Source organism: Puma concolor, chromosome C2 (genome assembly GCF_028749965.1).
Source record: "Puma concolor isolate L17-30 chromosome C2, mPumCon1.1.hap2, whole genome shotgun sequence".
NCBI classification, from domain to species: domain Eukaryota; kingdom Metazoa; phylum Chordata; class Mammalia; order Carnivora; family Felidae; genus Puma; species Puma concolor.
In genome coordinates this window covers 71,347,404-71,371,131 of record NC_141675.1, presented here as the reverse complement: position 1 = coordinate 71,371,131, position 23,728 = coordinate 71,347,404, and the positions used below count along the sequence as shown (strand labels likewise).

Here is a 23,728-nt window from a genome sequence, read left to right as displayed (position 1 = left end):
GAAGAGTGGAAGACATAGTAATAGTAGCTTTATTTTTAGTACTAGTGAACAGAATTAAATTTGGGCCAGCTTTTAAATATGCAGTGTTCACACACCTGTATGTTGGAATTGTGATTCAGACACACACACTGGAGCAATACTATTGGATTGTGAAGATTCATAACTTCAGGACCTCATGAGTAATGAGATTCATTATTTCATGTCTTTAAGGAACTTCTGAACTCAGCCCCCTGACACATCTCCTTTCCCACTTCCATCTAACCTTGTTTCTGCCAGGGTTAGAATTTTAAAGATAGTCACAGGTCTTTTTTCCTTAAAAAACATCTGTCAGTTCTCCATTATGTACAGCATGAAGTCCAAAACTCCTTAGTGTGGCAGAAACGGGTCTTACACTCCACTGCTATATATCTCTTTACCTCCTCTCCTGCTCCAGTGTTCAATACACATTTTGCTCTAGCCATGGCAAGCTGCTGTCCTTTCTCTGAAGACACTGTGGACCCTTCTGTGCCTTTGACTCCCTCAACAACTTTCCATTTTCCTGGGAGGCTCTGCTTGTCCCCAGGCCCCCATCTCCTCTTGATATGCCCCTACACTTCATTCTATGAAGTGATAAATGTGAAAAGGACTTAGCAGAGGGCTTGGTGCAGAGCAAGGGGTCAGTAAATAAACATTCAGTGAATGAATAGACACCTGAGTTGGCAAATTCAAAGGGAAGATTTGTGTCTTATGAATGGGTTATGTTCTGGATATTTATGTCAGTTTAACTATTTATGTCCTATTTAACTCAGCATGACTGATCCATGTGTAATGTTATTTTTATATGACTATATACATTCTTTCCTTCCTTGAAAGCTCTCAATGGCAAAAGAGGACCCTCTTCCTCAATAGTTTTCACAGTAATTATTTCCCTGGAGGCTGCTGCTGTATCAGCCTGGGGGAGCAGCAACCCTGGGGGTGGGAAAGGAAGGGAACTTTGGGCAGGAAGGTTGATACTCGAGTGGGGCTTTGGGGACCAGAGACCTGGGATAGTAGAGGTTCTGACAGAGGTTTATATTAATTTGCTAGAGCTTCCATAACAAAGTACCACAGACTGGGTGGCTTACATATCAGACATTTTCTCACAGTTTTGGAGGTTAGAAGTCAGAAGTCAAGATGCTAGCAGGGTTGGTTTCTTCTGAGGCCTCTCTCTTTGGCCTGTAGATGGCCATCTTCTCCCTTATCTTCACATGGTCTTCCCTCTGTGTGCATCTGTGTGTTAATTTCCCTTATTATAAGGACACCAGTCAGCTTGGGTTAGGACCTACCCTAATAACCTATTTTAACTTAATTATCTCATGAATGATCTTGTCTCTAAAAGCAGTCACATTCTGAGGTACTGGGGGTTAGAACTTCATATGATTTTTTGGGGGGATACAGGTCAGCTCATGAGAGGATGATAATGGGGACCTCAGTGTCTCCTCACAGGAATGCCTGGAGGGCAGGGATGATACCCTCAGCATTCTTCAGTGGCTTAGTTATGGTGGGCATTCGGTACAGGTTTTGGAACTGACTTATAGCCTACACTTAGAAGTGAAGTAAGCTTCTGATGGTGGCCCTCCAACATGTACATGAGCTTTTCCTCTCAGACTTTTTTTCATGTGGGAATTTTATTAGGATTTTATTGACCTTCTCATTTAAATAATTGTGGAAAATACTGACCATGATCAAGGATTGAGGCCTTCCCTTGTGCCTCCCTCCTGTGAACTGAACAATGGGCCATGATGTTTAGGTAGGTTTATTTAGCTAACTTGAAATCCACCTAACTAGATTGCCATGTGGGCCATGTTTCTTCACAAAGATGTTTTGTTTACATGTTTATTTCACTAACGTTCTTCATGAAATTTTTATTGATGGGTTTATCACCACCTGATTCCTAAAAAAGGACTTGAGGTAGCTGTTAAAACGTAGACATAATATGTCTCGAGCATCATCTTCACTTACCCCTTTTATGACCTTGTTGCAGATGCTAGTAACGTTGATCTGACTTGCCTGACTTGTTCTCAGTGAACCATGCTTGTGTCTGGTAATTGCCATTCTCTTGAATCCACAAACCACATTTTTAAGTAACCTTTCTGGAACACTGACATCTACTTCTCTGGTCTGCAGCTCCCCAATGACACATGAACGTCTACATTGAATAGACAAGTAGGGCTAAAGTGTAGAGATGTACATGGCTGCTCCATGGGCCATTAGGATTAGCTGGACTCCTACTTGAAAGGCTTAATGGGGAATAATGTCCTAGGACAGCTATTCAAATGGACTTATACTGATGGAAAGATGCTAAGAAAGGCTTAGATCTGAGAAAGATGACTTGTGTGATTTCAGTCTCATCGTTATTGTCTTGACATTAGATTAAATATTCATGCATATATTGACAAAAATATATCCTCTAGAAGATAAACTCTCTGAGGGCAAGAACTTTGCCTGTTTTGTTTGCTGTTCTATTGCTAGCAATCAGATATGTTTCTGTTATTAAGCAAGTCACTTAGATACTCTGAAACTAAAATTGCTCCTGTGCCTAATGATAATACCAATATTTGTTCTATCTAAGCTCAAGGTCATTGAAAACCTCTTAATGAGATGTAAAAGCAATTTATAAACCATAAAGTAGCTTGTAAAGATAAGGAGCTATAAGGTATGTGATTTTGAAAGGCCAGAAACAAGATACGGAGACTCTATATGATAAAGAGCTTTACTGTCACGTATGGAGTTCAGACTTGGAGTACAAATCAAAACTTTAAAAGGAATCCATTCATTTGCTGGGTTGTCAACTCATAACTCAGCTTTTAAAAAATGTTGAATTTGATTAGAAAAATAAAAAAATAGCTACAGCTGTATTTGAAAGCACAAATTATTGAATTTGTGAGTGACACACATGAACTTCACTTGTATCACTTCCCTAGTAGATGAATTCTTTTTATGAGAAATGTCCTTTGGCAAAACCTCAAAGGTGGCTGAGAATTCCTTGAAGTAATTTGTTTAAATAATCACATGAGAAGATCCCTCTTAAACTTCTCTGTAAGCAAACAAATGCCACAAAGCAGAATGCATTTCATACCTTTTGGGAGTCCATTAATTTATTTTCAGTGGCATTAAGTAATGGACACTCTTACAAGCAAGGTCACAGTTCCATTTTATATCAAACAGCTATCCTTTCTCATATATGATACATGAAGCACATTTCTTGCTTAGGGAAAAATGTTTTATTAAAATCATCTCCTCTGTTCTTTTGTATAGACTGTTTTCTGTGACAATAAAGATTGTCTGCATGACATATCTCTTTAGGACAGCCATTGTATAATTATACTAATAGAGCTTAATCTAATGCTACATTAATTTTCTTCCATTATTTTTTCCAAGAAGGAAGCCACTATTGTTTACATGACAATGCGATTTCTTTTTGTTTTCTTTTATCTGTGGGAGGTTTATATTAGGGGCAGTAAAGGAAATAAATCTCAGGGTTTGGGAAGCCTTTCTCAATCCTCTGGGTGCAAAGGATCCCTGATAGTTACAGAGCAAATAGACCAATCATTATATCCTACTTCCATGCTCCCCACTACCATGATTCTGTTATTCAGGCATTCTTGATGAGAGGAAAAAAACCATCCTGTAGCAAACAAGAGTGAATGGCCAGGTTGTTTGACTTTAGAACTATCCCTCCTATCCCTTGTACTTGAATGTTTACAGCGTTTCACCCAGAGTAGTGCAAAAGCCTCTCAGTTGGTCTCTTTACTCATCTTCTGCTCCTTTAATCCACCCTCTCTCTGTGGCCTGAGAGATCTTCCTAAAATGTCAATCTGATCATGTCATACATTAAAGTTCCCTAACTCCTTAGTATGGCTTATAAAGCTCTCCATATACTGTCTCCAGAGTGGTCTTCCGATGTTGACCCTCTTCTCCCATAACTAGCATTCCCAGATGCCCACAGGGAAAGCCTAAATGCTCTTCCACTCTAAAAGTCCTGTGTGATGCACAGTGAGGTAATGGTGTTATCTTTTTATGCACTGATGCCACTTTAAGTATCAGTTAGGTCCCTAGAGAGAAATTATATAAAATCAATCTTTCTAATAATATGAATAACTTAAGGAATGAAAAGTAATCTGTCTTTATTTTGTATTTTGTTAACCTAACTTCTCTTAGACCCATTTTATCATTTCTAAATGGGGTTAGTTTTAGTAACTTAGGGTTGTTGTGTAGATCAAATGAGATAGTTAATGCAGAGGTCTTAGTACACCAAATGATCAACAAATGTTGGTTATTATGACAATATTATATTTCATATCAGTATTATAGTGATTGAAATATTATAATTTTATTTCACTAATGTTGGGTATGAGATATAATGTTTTCATATTTCTTATTTGATACCACTTCTGAGATATTATCTACTTTTCATATGTGAACAAATAGAAATTAAATGATATGCTTGATAAGCAAGTGTTTCCCAAGTTTGGCCTCACTGTATTATGTAACAGATAATAAAGCACTGGTTTCACTTTTGGAGTAAGATGCCACAGAAAAGGTATAAGACTCTGATATACGTTTTGTATATGGTCCTCATCCTTGGGCAGATTTTATAGCCCTCAATAATCTATATCATTGTTTATTTCATTTTTTTATCTTCTATTTTATGTGTTTATAAGTTACCTCAAATTTTTAAGAAAAAATTTGAAGAGGAATTTAAAAATGAATAAATATAAAAATACCATCTGAGTAATAATATGGCCCTCTGAAGAGTTTATGATGTTAGGTAAAGTTGAGTAAAGGACAGTATGTGAAGGGTATTGTATTTTTATGATTTTATAGGAGAGTGAAAATTTATTTCTATGACTAGGCAATACTTTAAATCCTTTAGAATAAGAACCTGTGCTTATAATGATGAAAAAAATATTATAATTCAGAGTTAGTGTCTCTGAAATACCGTGTGGCCTTGATCATACCATTTCTGAGATGAATATCAATAATAGATTTTTAAAATTCTGAGCAAAATCTCAGTGCTGTTATCTTCTTGACTTATTTAATTTCTCTGAACTTCTGTTTCTTGGTCTGCAAAATGGGATGATAGCAGCCATCGTGCCATGTTGTGAACATTATAGACCAAGTATGCTTTGTGCCTGGAATAGTGCTTGGACTATAGGATGTATTCAATGAGTTGAAGATAAGATGTATTCAATGCGTTGCACACTTTAATGCCTACATGAATCACCTGGGGATCATCTGAAAAGTCAGACTCTGATTCAGTAGATTTGGGGTGAGATCCAAAATTCTGCTTTTGCAACAAGCTCCAAGATGATGCTGGTGTTTACGGTCTATGACCATACTTTGAGCAGCAAGCATGGAGAGCAGGGGTTGGCAAATTATGGCCCATAGGCCAAATCCGGCAGTTGCTTGTTCTTGTAAATGAAGTTTTGCTGGAACACAGCCATGCTCACTTGTCCATGTATTGTTTATGCCTGCTTGTACACTACATTGTGAAAGCAAAGTGGTTGCAACAGAGGTTGTGTGGCCCACAAAGCCTAAAATATTTAGTGTCTGGCACTTTACAGAAAAAGACCATCAATCCTTGATATAAAGCACTGTAAGTTCATAACACTTTGAGGGGACAATGGAATGCCACTGAGGGAGATGGAAGGATCTGTCTGAGGAAACACAATATTGTAATGGGTCTCACCGGGTCCTCAGATGCTGGGTGTGGGTTTGATTTGATCTATGATTGTGAGGCATTGTGTATAAGATGCAACATGGTTGGGTGACATATAAGACTCCAAACAGGCTTTGGAGTCTTGGCCTTGCCAGTTATTACCTCTTTGATCTTGAGGAAGTCATTTTAACTTCTCTGTGCCTCAGTTTGCTCAGCTGCAAAATAAGATTCATCAAACCAGTCCATGGGTTCTATTAGAGAATTCTTGATTATATATAAAAGATATTTAACATTTAACCTCCATTAGAGTAGGTAATAACTGTGTTATGGTCTATGTGTCCTCCCAAATTCTTATGTTGAAACTTAACCCCTAAAGTGATATTATTGAGAGGTTGGGGCACCTGGGGGGTGATTAGGAATTAGTGCCCTTATAAAAGAGGCTCCAGAATGCTCCCTAGTTGCTTTTACTATGTTGAGGACAAAACAAGAAGTCTGAACCCTGGAAAAGGATCCTCACCTGACCATGTTGTGGCACCCTGATCTCAGACTTCCAACTTCCAGAACTGTGAGAAATAACTTTCTGTTGTTACAGTGGCCCAAACAAACTAAGACGCGCTGTTCCTACGGCATTGGCCAGGATGAGAGAAAGTCTTGTCAGCCATGAGAGGCTTGCTGCCAGAATTTCTAAGCTTTTATGATGCTCAGAGTCAAATGGGTAGCTGTTTCCAGCTTCCATGCAGTCCTTTTTGGGAAAGGGCCCTGGTGAGAGCTTGTTCTCAGACAACTGAGCTGGGCATCATGTCAGCACTCAAGTGGTGATGGTAATAGTTTAGAACCCAAGACCAAGTCTTCTCATAGGGATAGGGAAACAATGGTGGTTTTATTGAGTGCCTACCATTGTCAGTTGGTGTACTAAGAATTTTGCACACATTATTTTCTTTTTTTACCCCAGTCTTATTGAGAAACAACTGACCTACATCACTGTAAAAGTTTAAGGCATAGAGCATGATGGTTTGATTGACATATATTGTGAAACAATTACCATGATAGGGTTTATGCCATTCAGGGTGTGTCTGCTGGTAATGTCTTTGGGTGGGTGAGACCTGCTATTATGATCTCTATATTTGGGCAAGGGAACTATTTGAGCTCTGAGGACAGGAATGGAGGATGGGTATGAGAACATTGGGATAGGACTGCTGGCTTGCTTCCCTACCCAAGTGAGGCTGTAGGATGGGTTTCACAGTTACCTGGATTTTCTGGTTAGTCTTACTAGATGGTTGTGACAGAGTACTGTATTTAGTAGTAGGTGGGGCTATAAATTGGCCTCTTACCCTGGCAGGGTAGCAGGAGGGGATCCAGGGCCGCCTATACAGCTTATTGTTTGGGGGCCCAAGTTGGGCCAGAGTGTATACTGAATATCCTGGTCAGGTGAAGCCATTGGTTTTGCTCTGTAGATGGGGGAAGCCATGAGCTGTGTCAAGTGCCATTGTAAGCATTGCTGTTGGGTGAGTTGTACAGTTTCTTGTATGCTCTGGTTAGGTTCCCCAATCAGACAGGCTAAGGGCTATATTCAGCAATGAGTAGGTCTATGAATTAGGTTCTCTGCCTGGCCATAGTGGGAGAAGCAATCTAAAGCCAATAAAGCTTTTTTGTTGTCTCAACTCATGCTGACCTGTACTCCAAGTTCTATGGCCAAACAGAGCCACTGGCTTTGCTCTGCAAGCTAATGGCTCTGCTGCCCTTCTCTAAGTTTGAGTACTGCTGGGCCGCACAGTTTCCAGGACTTGTCACCACCTTTTCTGGTCAGATGGGGTCAGAAGACACTTTCCACAGCAGTTGTGGCTATGCCTCAGTTCCCAGGCCTGGGCAGAAAGGGGAGGGGCTGCTCTAGGCTACTCTCTTTCCCAAACTGGCTACAATTCTGGGGGGTGGGAGTAGGAGCTACCCTCCTCCTTGGCTATGAATTAATCCCTCTGCTTGTGCATAACACTGGAATTCTCCACACCCAGAATTGGCTTTGCTGTGGGGTGATCAACTCTGCCTATCCACTTCTTGGCTTGTGTTGCTGAGGCACACAACTTCCAGAAGTTGTTGCCAGTTCTCCTGGTCAGATGAGGCTGAAAGGTACTCTTCATGGCAAGTGAGGCTGTGACTCTGCTCCTTACCCGGGCATGGGCAAACTGGGCTCTAGGGCCACCAAAACTCCCCATTTGAGGATATGAATTAGGCAGATCTGTACCCTGATAGTTTCCCTAGTTGCCATTTGGCTCTTCAGATGAGCAAAGCTGCTGGATCACCACTTGGGCTCTGCAGGTTTGTACTTGCTCTGGCAAGATCCCTGTACTAGCTGTTGCAAGCCCCTCCCCACTTCCCTCACAGTGATTCCCAGTGGTTGAGTCTCGCAGATTCCTCTGCAATCCCAGTAGTGCAAGATCAAATTAGGGGCTCCCCAATAAAGACCCTAATGCTTGGGAAATGTTCGCCTCCCGTGGGTTCTCTTTTTCTCACTAGAAGAGCTGGAGGCTCTAGGGATACCTCTTCTGGTGCTGTGCTGGCCTGATGGAGGGACAGTGTGGTCAATGTATAGCCGCTTCTCTCACCCTTCTAATGCAGTCTGTCTTGATCTTTGTAGGATGTGTGTGTAGCTTGCTTCAGTCTCATTTTCTAGGATTCTCTCAGAGGTGTGTTGTTCTTGAATAGTTGTTAGTTGTTCTTATAAGGGGAAGAGAGTCAGGAATGACCTATTTTGCCATCTTGGTGATGTCACTACATTATTTAATCTTCTGTACATTCTCTGCAATGTAGATACTACTCCCTCAAGGAGAAAACTAAAGATCAGAAAAATTAAGTAATCCAAGGTCAACCACATAATAAGTGACAGAGCTACATTAAGACCCAGAACTGTCTGGTTCAAAACCAAATACTCTTTCTACTTGGCCATGAGGCTTCCATAGGCTAGAGGGGAAAGTAACTTGGTAAAGACTTGGTAAAGAGATTAGTGCTCAGGGGCTTATCCTAAACTTGTTGGAACCCTAGCTAATTGTGGGAACATCAGTTCTAGGCTTTGTTCACTGCTCAGAAGGGGATTCTTAAAAACACAGTGAGCCTGACTAATCTGATGGGAAATTATGTGAAGCTTAGAGGGCAGCAGGTTGGATAGTAATAATAGTAATGATAATGATCCTAGCAATGGCTACCATTTATAAAGTATTATGATGGACCATTTCTACATACACATGTCGTGTTTAATTAAAATAACTTCCCTATGAAATAGGAATTACTCATTTCAAGAGAGATTGATTTGCTTGTTCACAAAGCCCATGTGGTATGCACAATGGATCTGAGTGGACTGATAAACTGAGCTGTGGAGCATAGTATTGACCAACTCTGAGGCCACATTTAGCTCTGATATTAGCTGATGTGGTAAGCTTTGACAAGCCATATGTCCCTCTAAGTCTCAATTTCTTTACTGTAAACAGAGAGATTTTCACCAAATAATATTTTGTGGATATCTGAGCTCTAGCATTTTAAGGCTGTATGAAATTTACATTAAACTTGACTAACATTGTTATTTGGAGAAATTTGAACTTTTAAGAACTATAGTTTTCAGAAACATGTTGAGAGCTTTAACATTCATTTAAATATTTAAAGGTGAGGGACCCATGTCTAAATGAGGGTTTGTTATTCACAGATGTTTTGTTTGGCTGGCAACCTGAGGATTTAGAACATTCTGCCTTGAAATCAAATTGCATAATATTATGCTTCTGTGATTTTCACCTGGCAGTTGTCACATCAGATCTGGCCTCCATTCTGGAAACATGCACAGAATTCCAGAGTGAGTGCTTCACGCATGAACTGACTTTGCTATTTGAAATGGTGAAAACATCCTTAGTCTATTGCCTTGCAAAGATCCTTTAGCAGGAGGGGCTGGAAGGAAATGAGTGTCTTTTGAGTGCTGCTTCACTTCACTATGGGATTTCTGTCAAGGCCCAAGCTCAGGCATTTGCCTAATGAAGTAACTTGGCGTTCACATAGTCTGATGGGGTGAGAGCTGTCTGCCCGGCATGTGACTCCTACTCACTCAATACTGTGCATGCCAGCCGGACTTAGTGAAGGTGTCTTAATTCAGGAAGATAACATTCTGGGCATATGCGAAGCTTTGGTATAGTTGTCTGAGCAGTCCTTTAAGCTTATTATTTTGGGCAGCATTTGCTGAGTAATATGCTATGTGTATGGTATAGCGCTGGTTACAGGCGGCTTGGGGTGAAGGGACAGAGGCAGAAGGAATGGCCCTCTGGCCTTTGGTTTCCCATTGTCTGGCATGCATTCCATCTAGACGGGGAGGCAACCAACCTCACATCAAGTAGTCCGTGAAGAGATTCAGCTTTTAAACCACTGCTAGAGAATGTGACACAGATGTTCAGAAGAAAGAGAAAACAATGGAAGAAAGGGATTGGCACAGAGGCTAGAAAAATGTTCTTGGAGTATTTGGTAAGGTAGGTTTTCCAGTTGGGTGTCAGAAGAAAGAGAGGCTATAATGAAGTAACTTTACCTTGATGTGATAATGTAGGTCTATTTGTTATTCATGAATGGACATCTTTGAAATTCCTCAGGGATGAGCAGACTAGCAGCTTACTGCACCAGCACTTTGGTAGCATGAGGAAAACCTGTTTCTTAAAGTGTGCAGTTGAGAAGTTTGAGAAGTGGGCTAGGAATATAGCATCTTTTTGAGAAGGCTTTAAGTTTTGGAGCCAATGGTGGCTGTCTTTCCTTCTATTCCCTCTTTTCTTCTCTTGCTCTGCTTATTTCTCTTTCCTAGACTCTTTCCATGAATGATGGGGTTCTAAAATGCCAGTTCCAAGATGGGATTAATGTTAAAATGGGGCCAGGGCAAGGTCAAGAACTTGGGAGAGGATGGAACAATATGTTAATTATGAAGTGAGCAGCCTCACTGATGACAGGCCACAGCTATGACAGCAGCCCTTACTCATTGATGGAAAGCTTGCTATGTGTTACCCCATTTGAAAATGGACTCCTGTGGAGTAGGTGACTATCCCTATTTCACAGGTGAAAACCCAAGGCTTAGAGAGATGACCTAGCTTGATCCAAGTCACATGGGGCAGGGGTGGGGTTTGTTTCCAGGTCAGTCCACCTCCAAAGTCTAAGCCCTAGGCTGAAAGCAAGAGACCTGGAATCAAAGCTGGAGTGACTAAGAACTTGCAACTAAAGACAAACCCTCACATCTTCCAAAGATGCAGAGCAATGAGGGCTGAACTCCACAAACCCACACAAATGAATTCCGAGGCCTTGTCCCTTGTGGTGTGGGCCCCTTTTGGGGCAGCATAGCCGGAGGGCTCTAGAATGGGTAAGTGCCTCTGCCAGGCCCTGGCTCTGTCGCCTTGGACAAGTTGCTTCTACCCTTTGAGCCTTAGTTTTGCATTTTGCAGAGATGGAGTGACAACCAAGAGACAGAGAGCAGTTAGCAGGCAAACAGCAGAGGCCAGCATGCAGTAGGTATGAAACCAGTGCAGCCTCAGAGGCTCGCCTCTGCATTTGGGTTTTACCGAGCTCCTTTTAAAATGTCTTCAGCTGAGCACGCTGCTTGTCTCCTTCACTCCAAGGAAGGCACGTTTTAATCATTTTGATATATGCTATTTAAAGCTCACACATGAGACTTCGAATATGGGCTGAGGCGAGTACAGCATTCCTTGAGATGGGTGCCAGAACACCCTGTCACCTTTTCTGTTAGACTGATGAACACATTCCTGACATATGCTATAATGCCATTATTCAAGATGAATTCTCAGGTGGTAATTTCCACTTTATAGCAGTATCATTTCATTTCCGCATTCAATAGCATTAATGCTTATTAACCTACTAAAGAAAAGAACTTGACGGTTCCTAGAGAATCACTTCTGGAAACTCCTGGCTTTTATTCCTGCTGGAGTTTAGTTGTCAGAAATAGAGTTCCATTTGCATTTAGTAGACTGTGAAGATCTCTCAGAAGAAATTAAACATGGATCCCTAATTTATATTAATGTAATATAATTGAGGTCTTAGTTGGAACATTCTAGGTCATGTTTACATGTCAGCCTGCTTTTATCACGTTTGCATGTCTGGATAGGAGACCATTGCCGCCGGTTTCAAAATGGTTAACAAAGTACTTTTGTGGGCCTCCTTTATGAGAACCTACCAGTCCCCCTTGGTTTCATTACCCTTCCATCTCCTGTTAAAGGGGGCCGACAGCTGCTGGGATGCAGACCTCCTGTTTTCCCCTGGAGGAACATGAATTCTGATGGCAGGTTGTGAAATTCAGGAAGCTCTCACACTTTACAAAAATAACTTTGCAGCCTGGGGCTCTGGGGAAAGCCTCAAAGGACCAAGGCAGCTTCTTTGGAAGTTGGCTCCCAGGACTGAGGGCCCAGCAGGGCATCTATACCTGGCACGCCTGGAGTCCAGGGACTCATATCCTCCCTGCGTCTCTGGAAAGCCTGCTCCTCAGATCAGTAAACAACAGTACTGTCACTGCTTCTGGGGGGCTGTCTCACTTCCCGCATTTTCTCTCTGTCTTATTTTGTGTTTTCCTGAGAATTCGGTATAGAATAGAAGAGGCTGAAAAAGCTCCAGGGTAAATCAACAAGGGAGGGGCTTTGCTGACCTGGTCAGGTGTATAGTTCTTTCACAGTCGCTCTAAAAAGCTTTCTCTTTCGATTTCTCAGCACTCCATCCGGGCTAGGGCTGTGATATATTCTTCCCCATTCCACTGTCTACCTCTGTGTGCGTGAAACCCAGAGATCATTCTGCACCAGATCTTTGCCACTGAATTTCTCACTCGTGCTCCGAAGCCACATCATACCACTTCCAGTCTGGATTTGAGTATCTTATTTACACAGCGCTATCACATTTATGGGAGAATTAAAATTAATACTCGAGCATGCTTTCTTAGTTTGTCCAAGATTTTCTCTTCCATGGAAAGGGGTATGTAAATATAATACAGTTTACTAAGACCCATACACCAAGAGCTAACATTTACTGAACATTATGTTAAGCACATGATAGACTTTATTTTATCCATTTAGTTCTTATGACCGCTCTCTGAGGTAGAAACCATTATGCTCCCCACTTGCAAATGAGAAAGCAGGTTTCGAGAGCCTGAGTGCGATTGCACGGCAAAGTGGCAGAGTCAAACACTGAACCCATTGGGTTGAATATAGAGCTACTCTCGCAACGAGTACGGCACAACATCTTTCAGTAAGTACGGTAATAAAGCTCCACTTCACCTTTTGCTGATTGAAACATGTTGCCTCTGTGATTTTCCTCACCAAATTCTCAACATTGTAAAAACAAAACAATGAAAGCAAACAACTTTTTTTTTGGTCTACATCTTAAAGTCATATATATATCTAAAAGCACTTTAAAAAAATTGCCAATTTTAGCTACTTCTTGTTTTCCTCTATCTCATTTATTTTTGCCATTAATCTCATTATTTTCTTTTGGGGGGTTTGCTCCATTGCTCCTTTGAGTTGAATATTCAGTTTAAGTTTTTGGTTCTTCTTGTTTTATGATAAATATATTCAAAACTATGCATTTTCCTACAACTATTTTAGCAGTGTCCCTCACGTGTTGACATTAGATGCTTTTATTGTCTCTCAGCTTGAAGTATTTTTTTTTTTTAAGTGTGCATAGATAAAACGAAAGCTGCTTCTCTGAAGAGACAAATAAGAGAAACCAACTTATGGCAGGACTACTTAAAGGATGAGAATACTTGAAGTCTGGAATGAAAGGAGAAAAATAGTAAAAAATAAAAAGAACATAGTAAATCATTGCATGCTAGTAAATTTGAATGAAATAAAATGGATACATTTCTGGAAATGAATAAAATGTTAAAATTGGCTTAAAAAAGACTTGGTTAGTTCTATAACCTACAGCCTCCAGGTTCAACCCGTCTCACAGATGAGAACCAAACTTATATAAGAAGTAGATAGCTTTTATTTTAGTAAATAGAAAAAGGGAAAATTGTCGAACACATTTCATGAGGCTAGTATTACTGAGACCCAAGACATATGCATAGCACACACACAAAAATTATAGGCCAATTTGACTATCATTGATGTAAAAACTGGGGATGAAATATTAGCCAAACCCAACATTGTGTTTTAAAAAATCATAATCATGGTTTAATTCTAGAAATATAAAGATGAGTTGACATGAACAATTTATTAATGTAAGCTAATAGGTTAATGAATGGTGAAAAATTAATGATACCTAAAAACCTTTTAGAGAACCAAGATTTACTAATTTTATAAAAAATTATATGCCAAAAGATTATGACCAACATCATAGTTAATGGATATGCCTTCAGGCACAAGATAAGGATGGCCATCATCTCTGCTAGTGCTCGATACAGAACAAAGGTATTCTGGCTATGCACTAAGAAGAGTGTAAGAGGAGTCAGGATCGCAGAGGAAGAGAGGACTGTTGTTATTTGAAAATGACATCATTTACATAAAAAATGGAAAAGCACCTGCAAATAAACTATAAAAACTAATAAGAATGGTTAGTAAATTTACTGGGTATAAGGATAACTTAATATGTTTTGTTAGCAAAAATCAAATAGAAAAGTAGAGAAAATGTAGCATTATCAAAGGGCTATGAATATAAATCATCTACATAGAAATTACTCTCACAAAGAATGCATAGAGCCACTATGGATAAGATACAAAATCTTATAAAAGAGATCTGAATAAATGGAGTGATAGCACTATGTAGATGGGATGTTTTTGTGAAGGTGTGACATCATCTACTGATGTCAAGTTTCCTGGTATTTTAACTGAATATACAAGTTGACTCTAAATAGTATCTGGAGAACTAAAGGTCTAGAAATAGCTAAGCTAATTTTTAAAAAAGGAAATGGGGGGATTTTCTTACCCAATATTAGACACATGACACTGTTAAATTTAAACACTTAAAACGTATTAACAAGGTCTCAGTTGTATGTTATAAATAGCTTCACAAACCAGCAGAGAAAAGATCAATTACTCTATAGATGATGTCAGGAGAATTGATTCATCATATGGGGGGGGGGGGAGTTGAACCCTATCTGATATCATATGTAAAATGTCTGTAATTAAAATCAGTTCTGAATAAGAATACAAAGAAAAGTAGAATAGAAGGGTATGTTTGAGATTATCTGTAACTTTTAGATTGGAAAGAATTTCTTGAACAAGACCAGAAGAGCTTAAAACATAAAAAGCAAGGGTGAAGGGTTTAATGACAACAAAACACAGATTGTATTCAATGAAGGAGAGCATAGTTAAAACTGTGAAAAATGACAAGCCAAGAGGAGTTATTTGTGTAAAACAAAGAACATTAATATCTAAACCATGTAATTACAAATCAATAAGAAATAGCGGAAACCTAATAGAAAAATGGACAATTTAGAACACGAGATACCTATGTGCCATGAACTGAGGGAAACAATTAACCTAATAAAATCCTATTGAGATATGAACAATATCACAATATCATTTACTTAGAGAAATGCAAGTTGAAACAACTAAATGTCACTTTATACCCATCAGATGAGAAATGTTAGCACATCAAATAATACCATGCCTTGGCAAAGATATGGAATCTAAAAATGGTACAAAAATGTCAGTGACCATAAGTATGCAAAAACTTGATGCCTCGGTATGTATATTTACCAAAAAACTCTTTAACAGATTCATAAAGATACATGTGTGATGATTGTCAAACTGCTTATAGCAGCAGGATGTAAAGCAGTTAGGTGCCCAATGCTAGGAGAACAGATAAAGGTGATTTATACATACCAGGGAATACTAAGAGCACTAAGATCTACATGAAAATAGGAAGACTTCATTTAAGAATAGTGTTAAGAGGACAGAGAAACAACTTATTTATAACCTAATACTTTTTATGTATATTACATATGTATATTACATATGAACACTTTATACATTTCAAGAATTCATATATCTCTAAGTGGATGGGTGGAAGCAGGGTGAATGGACACATAATCAATAGTGGAGTCTGTGCCTATGGTGAGGAGGGGGGTGGGGGTGTTGATAAGAGAGGTGAAAAAATAGAGCCTTGCATGAACTCATGGTGAGAGTCTGTCATGAGCTGAGAAATAGTATTAATTCAATTTTGTGCACCTGAAATCAAAATAAAAAGAAAAGGAAAATATACTGTAAATGAAATGAATTATTTTTACATATTGGGGCATTACTGATCCTCCTGTTTGAAAATAATAAATCACTATGTCTTTTATCATTTGGCTTAAAATAACAATCTTCCTCATGAATTATTAGTCAGGATTTATTTAATGACTCTCTTCCCTATTTTAAGGAAGTCAGATAATGTCACTATTATTCATTTCTGTATCCCCAGACCCTAAAACATTATGACTTGCCCATGAGAGATGTTTGATAAAATGAAACTGAGTTGTTTATCAAAAACAACATGAAGTGAAGCCTACTTAACGGTTTTTAAGCACTTACTATGTGTTAGTAAGTAGCACATATTCTCAATTCTCAAAGCAGTCTGAAGTAGGCTTTTTCACTTGTGTTTTGTAGATTACAAAACTTGGGCTCAGAGAGTTTAAATAACTTTTCCATGTTTATAAGTGATGGCACTAGGATTTTTAACTCAGATTGTTTTGATTCCAGAGGTCTCTTAATTACAGGACATGACCAGATCGTGATAGAAAGTAGCTATGTTCTTTCTCTCCCCCGCCCCATACATTTTGGTCTCCAAATTTTACCTTGAGTGTATTTCTAGAATATAAAAGGGGAAACATGGGAAAAGCACACCCGTAACAAACTTCAGCTGCCCAAGAGGAATATTCTCCCTTTGGATTATTCTTCCACCTACCTCATTATACATGCAACTCAGAACGATTACCCAAAAGGCATGCCAGGCCTTAATGCTGATCTTGGATAGATTATGAATTGATCTGGAAGAACTGAAATGTAAACATACTTTATAGTTCTTTATTATATCTACTTAGAATTAAAGTATAGCTGTAAGATTGTATTTGTTTTCCTTAGAGCTTACTTGCATTTATCCAACAATAATATATATGGAGAGGTGGATCCAGATTAATTAGGTGAATATGTAATAAATTCTACTGCTGAAAAATGCCTTTTTAATAAAGATAACATATCTGTGGTGCTGGCATAGTTTTAATCGAAGTCATTTTTCTCCTTCTTGAGTGGAAGATAAATGTTCTCTAATGAACTTTGTCACCGTGGCCAGACCAAGTTCATTAACAGCATGATACACTGTTAACTTACTATCTAGAATTGTGGTTTTGGAGATTGATGACAGAGAGCCCTCTACCATTGTCCCTTCTGTAGTTCTGACTAATTCTCAGATCTGCTGGTTTAAAGGAATGGCATCAGAGGTGCTTATAACAGTAGATCCTGACTTCTTTCCAGGGAATGTCCTGTCTTCCCTGGGCTACAGCATCAACACCCACTGCCTTGCAACTATTACCTTTGTATCCATCTCTAAGTCAGACGAACAGATGTCATTTGCCCCTCGGAGAGTTAGCCTACTTTCTTCTGGCCTGCATAGCTAAATTATGCTAAGTCTGGGCCAAAATGAAGCCAGGAGTTAAACCAAGCTTTATAATTTGGAGGAAACAAATTAACATGCCTGATTATAATTACAACCTGTGTCACAGATAGTGAGCCATTGCCAGATCCTTGTCTGTCTGTTTCCAGAGCCTTAATGGAGTCTATGGCCCAGAACAGGTGGTAATGTGCCATGGGCTCTGCCCTACAGCTGTTTGATTTCCCTGTGATCTTGAAACTGCCTTCCCAGGACTATCATCTAGTCAGGGAGATGGATGCCTTTAGGAAACAAATGTTCTCAGGCTTGCTCCTCTAGATGTGGTCACCTTTTGTGATACACACCACATTTCCTTGTGTTCATATCAGAAACTGTTTTGAAAGTGAGGATAGCTTTGGATTCAGAGAAATGCATGCAGATGGATGCCACAAATGGAGAGCCTGTCTTCTACCTGGAATAAATAAGTGTCCTCCTTTTGTGGTTCCAGGAGGACCCCATAAAACACCTGTCTCTGCACTCACGTAGTGCCAGAAATTCTCTTAAAGTTGTTCAATATCTAATACTTTTCCTTCTGTTGAAAGGTAAATACAGACACAAAGGCTTATTGGTCCTATTGACACACACCTGTTTCCAGATGCTTTCATTCTTGGTGCTTGGCCTTATTTCCTCCCTCCCCATCTCTGTGAGCAATGCTCAAATGCCTGCCAGAAGTAACCATATATCTTGGCTACAAGTTTTCTCAGGTCTGCCCAGCAGGACAGGAGTTCCACTAAGAAGTGATATTGTGCTCCACCAAGAGCCCTCCTAACCAGTGACTGGATAAAAAAAAAGTCCTGCTTCCCCTGAAGTGTCCTTCTACACTGGCCTTTTAGGGCTTTCTTGGTGTGATTCCTCATCAGTGACCTGAAGAGGTAGTTGGTTTGATGTTGTCCCTTCATTGCTGGAGCTCTTAATTTCTGGTCTTAATTCCCTTTCTCCTATAGGTGTTTCTTCCCCCTTGCGAAGAAATGACTGGTACTAGAATTGTTGTTTCAGAGGGTTTGCTTTAGGAGAATTCCAAATATGAATGGCAGTGAGAGAACACAAGAGAATCTTGGATCCTGAACAAAGGGGAACTACCATTAGAAAAAAGAAAATTACAAAACCAAGAACTTACCTATTAGGGGCAAAGATCTGTGAAAGGCATGTTCCAATATAATTCTCCATTTAACTTGACAAGAGATTTATGTGGTAGATTCTTATCCCCCTTTTACACATGGGCAAACTAACACTCAATAAAATGAACTTGCTCAATGCACATAGCCTGTAAGGGATACAGAACTTTGGTTCCAAGTCTAGTATTTCTACAGCACTATGGTTGCCTGCTACTCTTCCCATTTGGGATAGGATGCAAAAGGAAGGCAGGATGGGTCTGCAGCAGAAACTGACCTAAAGCCAAGAGAAGTTGATGCATACACATGTAATTTTAACTTAGGGACAGGCTGTGAGCATTCTGGGGCAGAAGCAGCACCTTCTTGGTCCCAGTCATCTTGTTGTTGCTCCAGTGCTGAGAATAACTTGCCATGCCAGATAGGCTGAGTTCTAGGTGTGTCAGGAGGGGTGTACATTCTAGGTGTGACAGAGTATGGTGGTTTTCATGTAGCTGTGTCTGAGCACACCCCTCAGTCATATGGTACCACAGGAAACATGGGCCTCAGAAATCAGCCAGGCTGGGTTTTAATCCTCCTCTCCAACACCCCTCCACCACCCCCCAAATCAACACTCCAGTAATAAACCACTTCTCTTTCTTTGTCCAGAGGTTCCCTTTGCCAGGAAGTCTACCTTGCCGGCTTTCAATCTGGAGAGTTTCTCCTTTACCTTAAAGTCTCAGTCAAATACTACCTTCTTGGACACCTTCCCTGATTGGATACTCTGCTTAAGTACTTTATTTTTGACTTGGGCATTATCGTTCCTGTCAGACCCTAAAGGACTCCTGACAACCAGGCACATTTGGTGAAGTGGTAGGACTGGGTGGACCCTTGAGGTTCTATTTCACATGCTCATTTGTCCCGAGGGACATTGGTCTGTGAGAAGGCTATTGTTTAGATGTCTAAAAGTGTAGAGGGCAAAGAGCCATGGAGAAAACAGTTGCCTATCCCTCTAGTACCTTCATGAACAAAGTCTGAGCTCTTCAGGGATGATAATATTTGAAAAAGACAGCTCTGAGAATTGGGCAGTGGTGACTTGGTGAGCAATGCAGTTTGAGGAGAAAGGAGGCATCACATGTGAGGAGTTGCTGAAGGCTCCCAGAAATAATAGGGCAAGACCCAAGAGGGTTAGGCTAGAAGGACTGAAATTTGAGGCATTTCTGTGATCTGAACCTATTGGTTCCTACAGACTGGAGAGGTTAAAGAGATCAGAGTTTTAGCTCTTTGGAGGGCAAGGAACTTGTCTGTGTGCCAATAACTTTATTATTATGTACACTACTGTTTAAATTTCATATGATTTTCATATATCATGAATTTTTCTGATTTTTTAAAATTAAGACTTTTAAGAGCAGTTTTAGCTTCACAGAAAAACTGAGGGAAAGGTGCAGAGTTTTTCATACATCTACTCCCACACATGCACAGCTACCCCCATTATCAATATCCCCCACCAGAATGGTACATTTATTAGAATTGCTGAACTTAGATTGACACACTGTCATTATTCAAAGTCCATAGTTGACATTATGGTTCACTCTTGGTGTTGTACATTCTGTGGAAACCTTGTCTTTTGTAAACTTTACATTTTGAAATAATTATAGATTCATAGGAAGTTGCAAATCAATGTACAGGGAAATACTGTGCACCCTTCACCTAGTCTCTTCTAATGGTAGCATTTTATACAACTATAATACAGTATAAAAAATGAAGTTGACATTGGTATAATCACTAGAACTTATTCAGATGTCATCAGTTATACATGCACTTGTATATGTTTATATAGTGCTGTACATCTTTATTACATGTTTAGCCTTAAACATGTAAGGCTCCTCCTCCACTCCTCCAATCAAGACATTCAACTGCACTATCCATCATCACAAGACTTTCTCAGGTTACCTTTTTATAGTCACTTCTGTCTACTCCTATTTCTAACCCTGGCAACCACTAGTCCATTTTCCATCTCTATAATTATTTTATTTCATGAATGTTACACAAAATAATGTAGTAGTATCCTTTGAAGATTGGCGTTTTCCCCCCACTCAGCATAATTGAGGTTCATCTAGGTTATTTATAGTAGTTTTTTTTCCTTTTTATCCTGAATTGTATTATATGGTGTGTATGTACCACAGGGACCTTTATTTTTTTTTATGTTTATTTATTTACTAGAGAGTGAGAGAGAGAGAGAGAGAGAGAGAGAGAGAGAGAGAGAATGTGCAGGGGAGGTGCAGAGAGAAGGAGAAAGAATCACAAGCAGGCTCTGTGCTGTCAGCGCAGAGCCTGACATGGGGCTCGAACTCACAAGCTGTGAGATCATGACCTGAGATGAAACCAAGAGTCAGATGCTTAACTGACTGAACCACCCAGGCACCCCCAAACCTTTATTTTTTATCTCTATATTTCCTGCATGGCATCTGGCACATGGTTGGAGTCCATCCAGCATGAGCTATGTGAAATAATTGACTCTGCAGATAACTTTGTCAAATATTTTGTGTGAATGTAGAAAGCTGAAGTTGGTTATTTCTATAGCATTTAGAAGAGTCAAATATTCTGACCTACTGGTTCAAATTCACCATGAGTCCCTCTAGATGACCAGTCACTTCATTTGACTGATGAACTGGATTATATAAGACTGATAAAGAAACTTTATTTGTATGTGGTATGATTAGGCCAGATTTGAAATTGGTGCTCTGTGAATTAAGCCTTCGGTGGCTTGATAACCTCATGTGATTTTTTTTTTTTTTACCTGGCAGTGAAGGTCAATTAAAACTTGAAATCACAGAAAACGAAAGTGCATTGATGGGGTTTAAGTGTAAAAATCTGATGAATGTCAGAACTTTTCCCTCCTAACTTAAAATTCCAATAATAATAATGTTTTCCATTTCTATTGTGCTTGAAAATTATAAAAGATAGTTTTCCATATTCTTACTTGTTCCTGAATAAATACTGTGAGGTGTGTGGGGAGCACACAGTGGTGGTGACACTATTATTGTCATTGCACTTGACAAATGAGACTACAAAACTATGTAAGTGTCAGGTGATTTGCCTAAGACTGAAAAACCACTTAATGAATGAACCTGGGTAGAACTCTGATATTCATTCAACATCCATTGTATCAGACTGATGTTGCTCATCGATAAGCAAACCCTGTTTTAGAACACAAGAAATCTTTGCTTTTTTTTTTTTTTTTTTTACTTACAGACTACATTCATCATTTGTCTCTCAAAATCTCAATGTCAAAGTATCCCAAGTATGTATTCCTACAGCACTCACTTGCTGAAAGTCATGTTTGTAAAAAAAAAACAAAAAACAAAAAAACAAACAAAAAAACCCCCAAACCAGAAGAAGCTCTATCTTAATTGTTTTTCCTCAAACAAATCTTAGAGGTACTTAGAATAAACTGCTGTATGATATTACAGATGATTGCGGTAATTTATTTTACCTGGGAGCAAGATCCTAGCTGTTCAGTAAATTTTCTACAAATCTCCAGATGGCTTAATTATACCATTTTAAAAGCCAAGCATATAAAAATAAAATGGATAAATAAGCACAATTTGGAAATACACAGTGATGAAAAATAAAAGTTAAAGCAAAACTTGAGTTTTTAAAAATGAAGTCTTTTCACTTATGATAAAAACTCAACAAACTAGGAATAGTTGGTCTTCATCAACTTGATGAAGAATATGCATATAAAACCTACAGTTAACATCATACTTAATGGTTAGAAGCTGGATGCTTTCCTCTAATATCAGGAATAGGGCAAGCATTTTCTCTCATCACTTCTACTCAATATCATACTGAAAATCTTAATTACTGCAATAGAACAAAAAAAAAAAATAAAAGGTATACAGTTTGGGAAAGAAGAAATAAAACTGTCTTTGTTCACAGGTAATATGATTGTCTATGAAGAAAATGCCAAGGAATTGACAAAAGGTCTCCTGTAAAAAGTGTTTATAACAAGGTTACAAGACACAAAATTAATATACAAAAGTCAATTGCTTTCTTATATACCAGCAATAAATAAATAGAATTTAAAATTAAAGAAAAATAGTACTATTTAAAATGTTACCCACCCCCACCCCCACCCCACCCCACCCCCGCCAAGAAATACTTAAGTATAAATCTTACAAAATATGTACAGGATCTATATGTAGAAAACTACAAACTCTGATGAAATAAATTTAAAAAAAACCAAATAGATATTCCATGTTCATGGATTAGAAGACTCAATATTGTTAAGATGTCAATTCTTCCTAAACTGATCTATAGATTTAACACCATCCAAGTTAAAATCCCAGAAAGCTACTTTGTAGATATTGATAAAATGATTCTGAAGTTTATCTGGGAAGGCAGAAAGCCTAGAATCAATAACATAATACTGAAGAAAAGGATTTATACTACCTGACTTTAAGACTGACTATAAAGTTAATCAGGACAGTGTGGTTTTGGTGAAATATATTCATAGATCAGAACATAGAACAGATATATAGATAGATACATAGAATAGATAGAATACATAGAATAGAACAGAATTGGAGCCAGAAATGGGCCTAAACAAATATAGTCAACTGATCTTTGACAAAGGAGAAAAGAATATGCAATGGAGAAAAGGTAGTCTTAACAACAAATGGTGTTGGACTAATTGGACATCCATATGCAAACAAACCTGGACACAGATTTTTATATCTTTCACAAAAATTAAACTCAAAATGGATCATAGACCTAATGCAAAGACAAAATTATAAAACTTCTAGAAGAGGGCTTAGGAACAAACCTAGGTGACCTTGGGTTTGGTGCTGAGTTTTTAGCTACATTAGTTAAAGCACACTTCATGAAAGAAAAATTGATATGTTGATCTTTATTTTTATTTTTTTAGTTGATTTTAGAGAGAGGGTGGGAGAGGGGAAGGGGCAGAGAGAGGGAGACAGAATTCTGAGCAGGCTCCATGCTGTCAGTGCAGAACCTGATGCAGGGCTTGAACTCATGAACCATGAGATCATGACCTGAGCTGATATCAAGAGTTGGGCACTTAACTGACCAAGCCACCCAGGCACCCCATATATGTTGGTCTTTATTTAAAAAATGAGAACTTTGGCTCTGTGAGTCAGAGATTATTTTTTGTTGTAATAGTAAATATTTAACCCAAGTGAATTTTAGAGCATATATAAACAAAAAGAGGAAACTATTCAAGGTTTTAAGACTTATCAACAGAAGTTACATCTGGTACTCATTTCATTGGGTTGTAGTAAAGTCCATAGGAGTGAAGGACTTT

At 38.9% G+C, this 23,728-nt stretch overlaps 1 protein-coding gene across 3 annotated transcripts in view; it reads right to left on the bottom strand.

Annotated features, from left to right (window-relative positions):
• Positions 1-23,728, bottom strand: part of KCNMB2 (potassium calcium-activated channel subfamily M regulatory beta subunit 2) — a 236,473-nt gene that overhangs the window by 128,377 nt on the left and 84,368 nt on the right. The window lies entirely within an intron of this gene.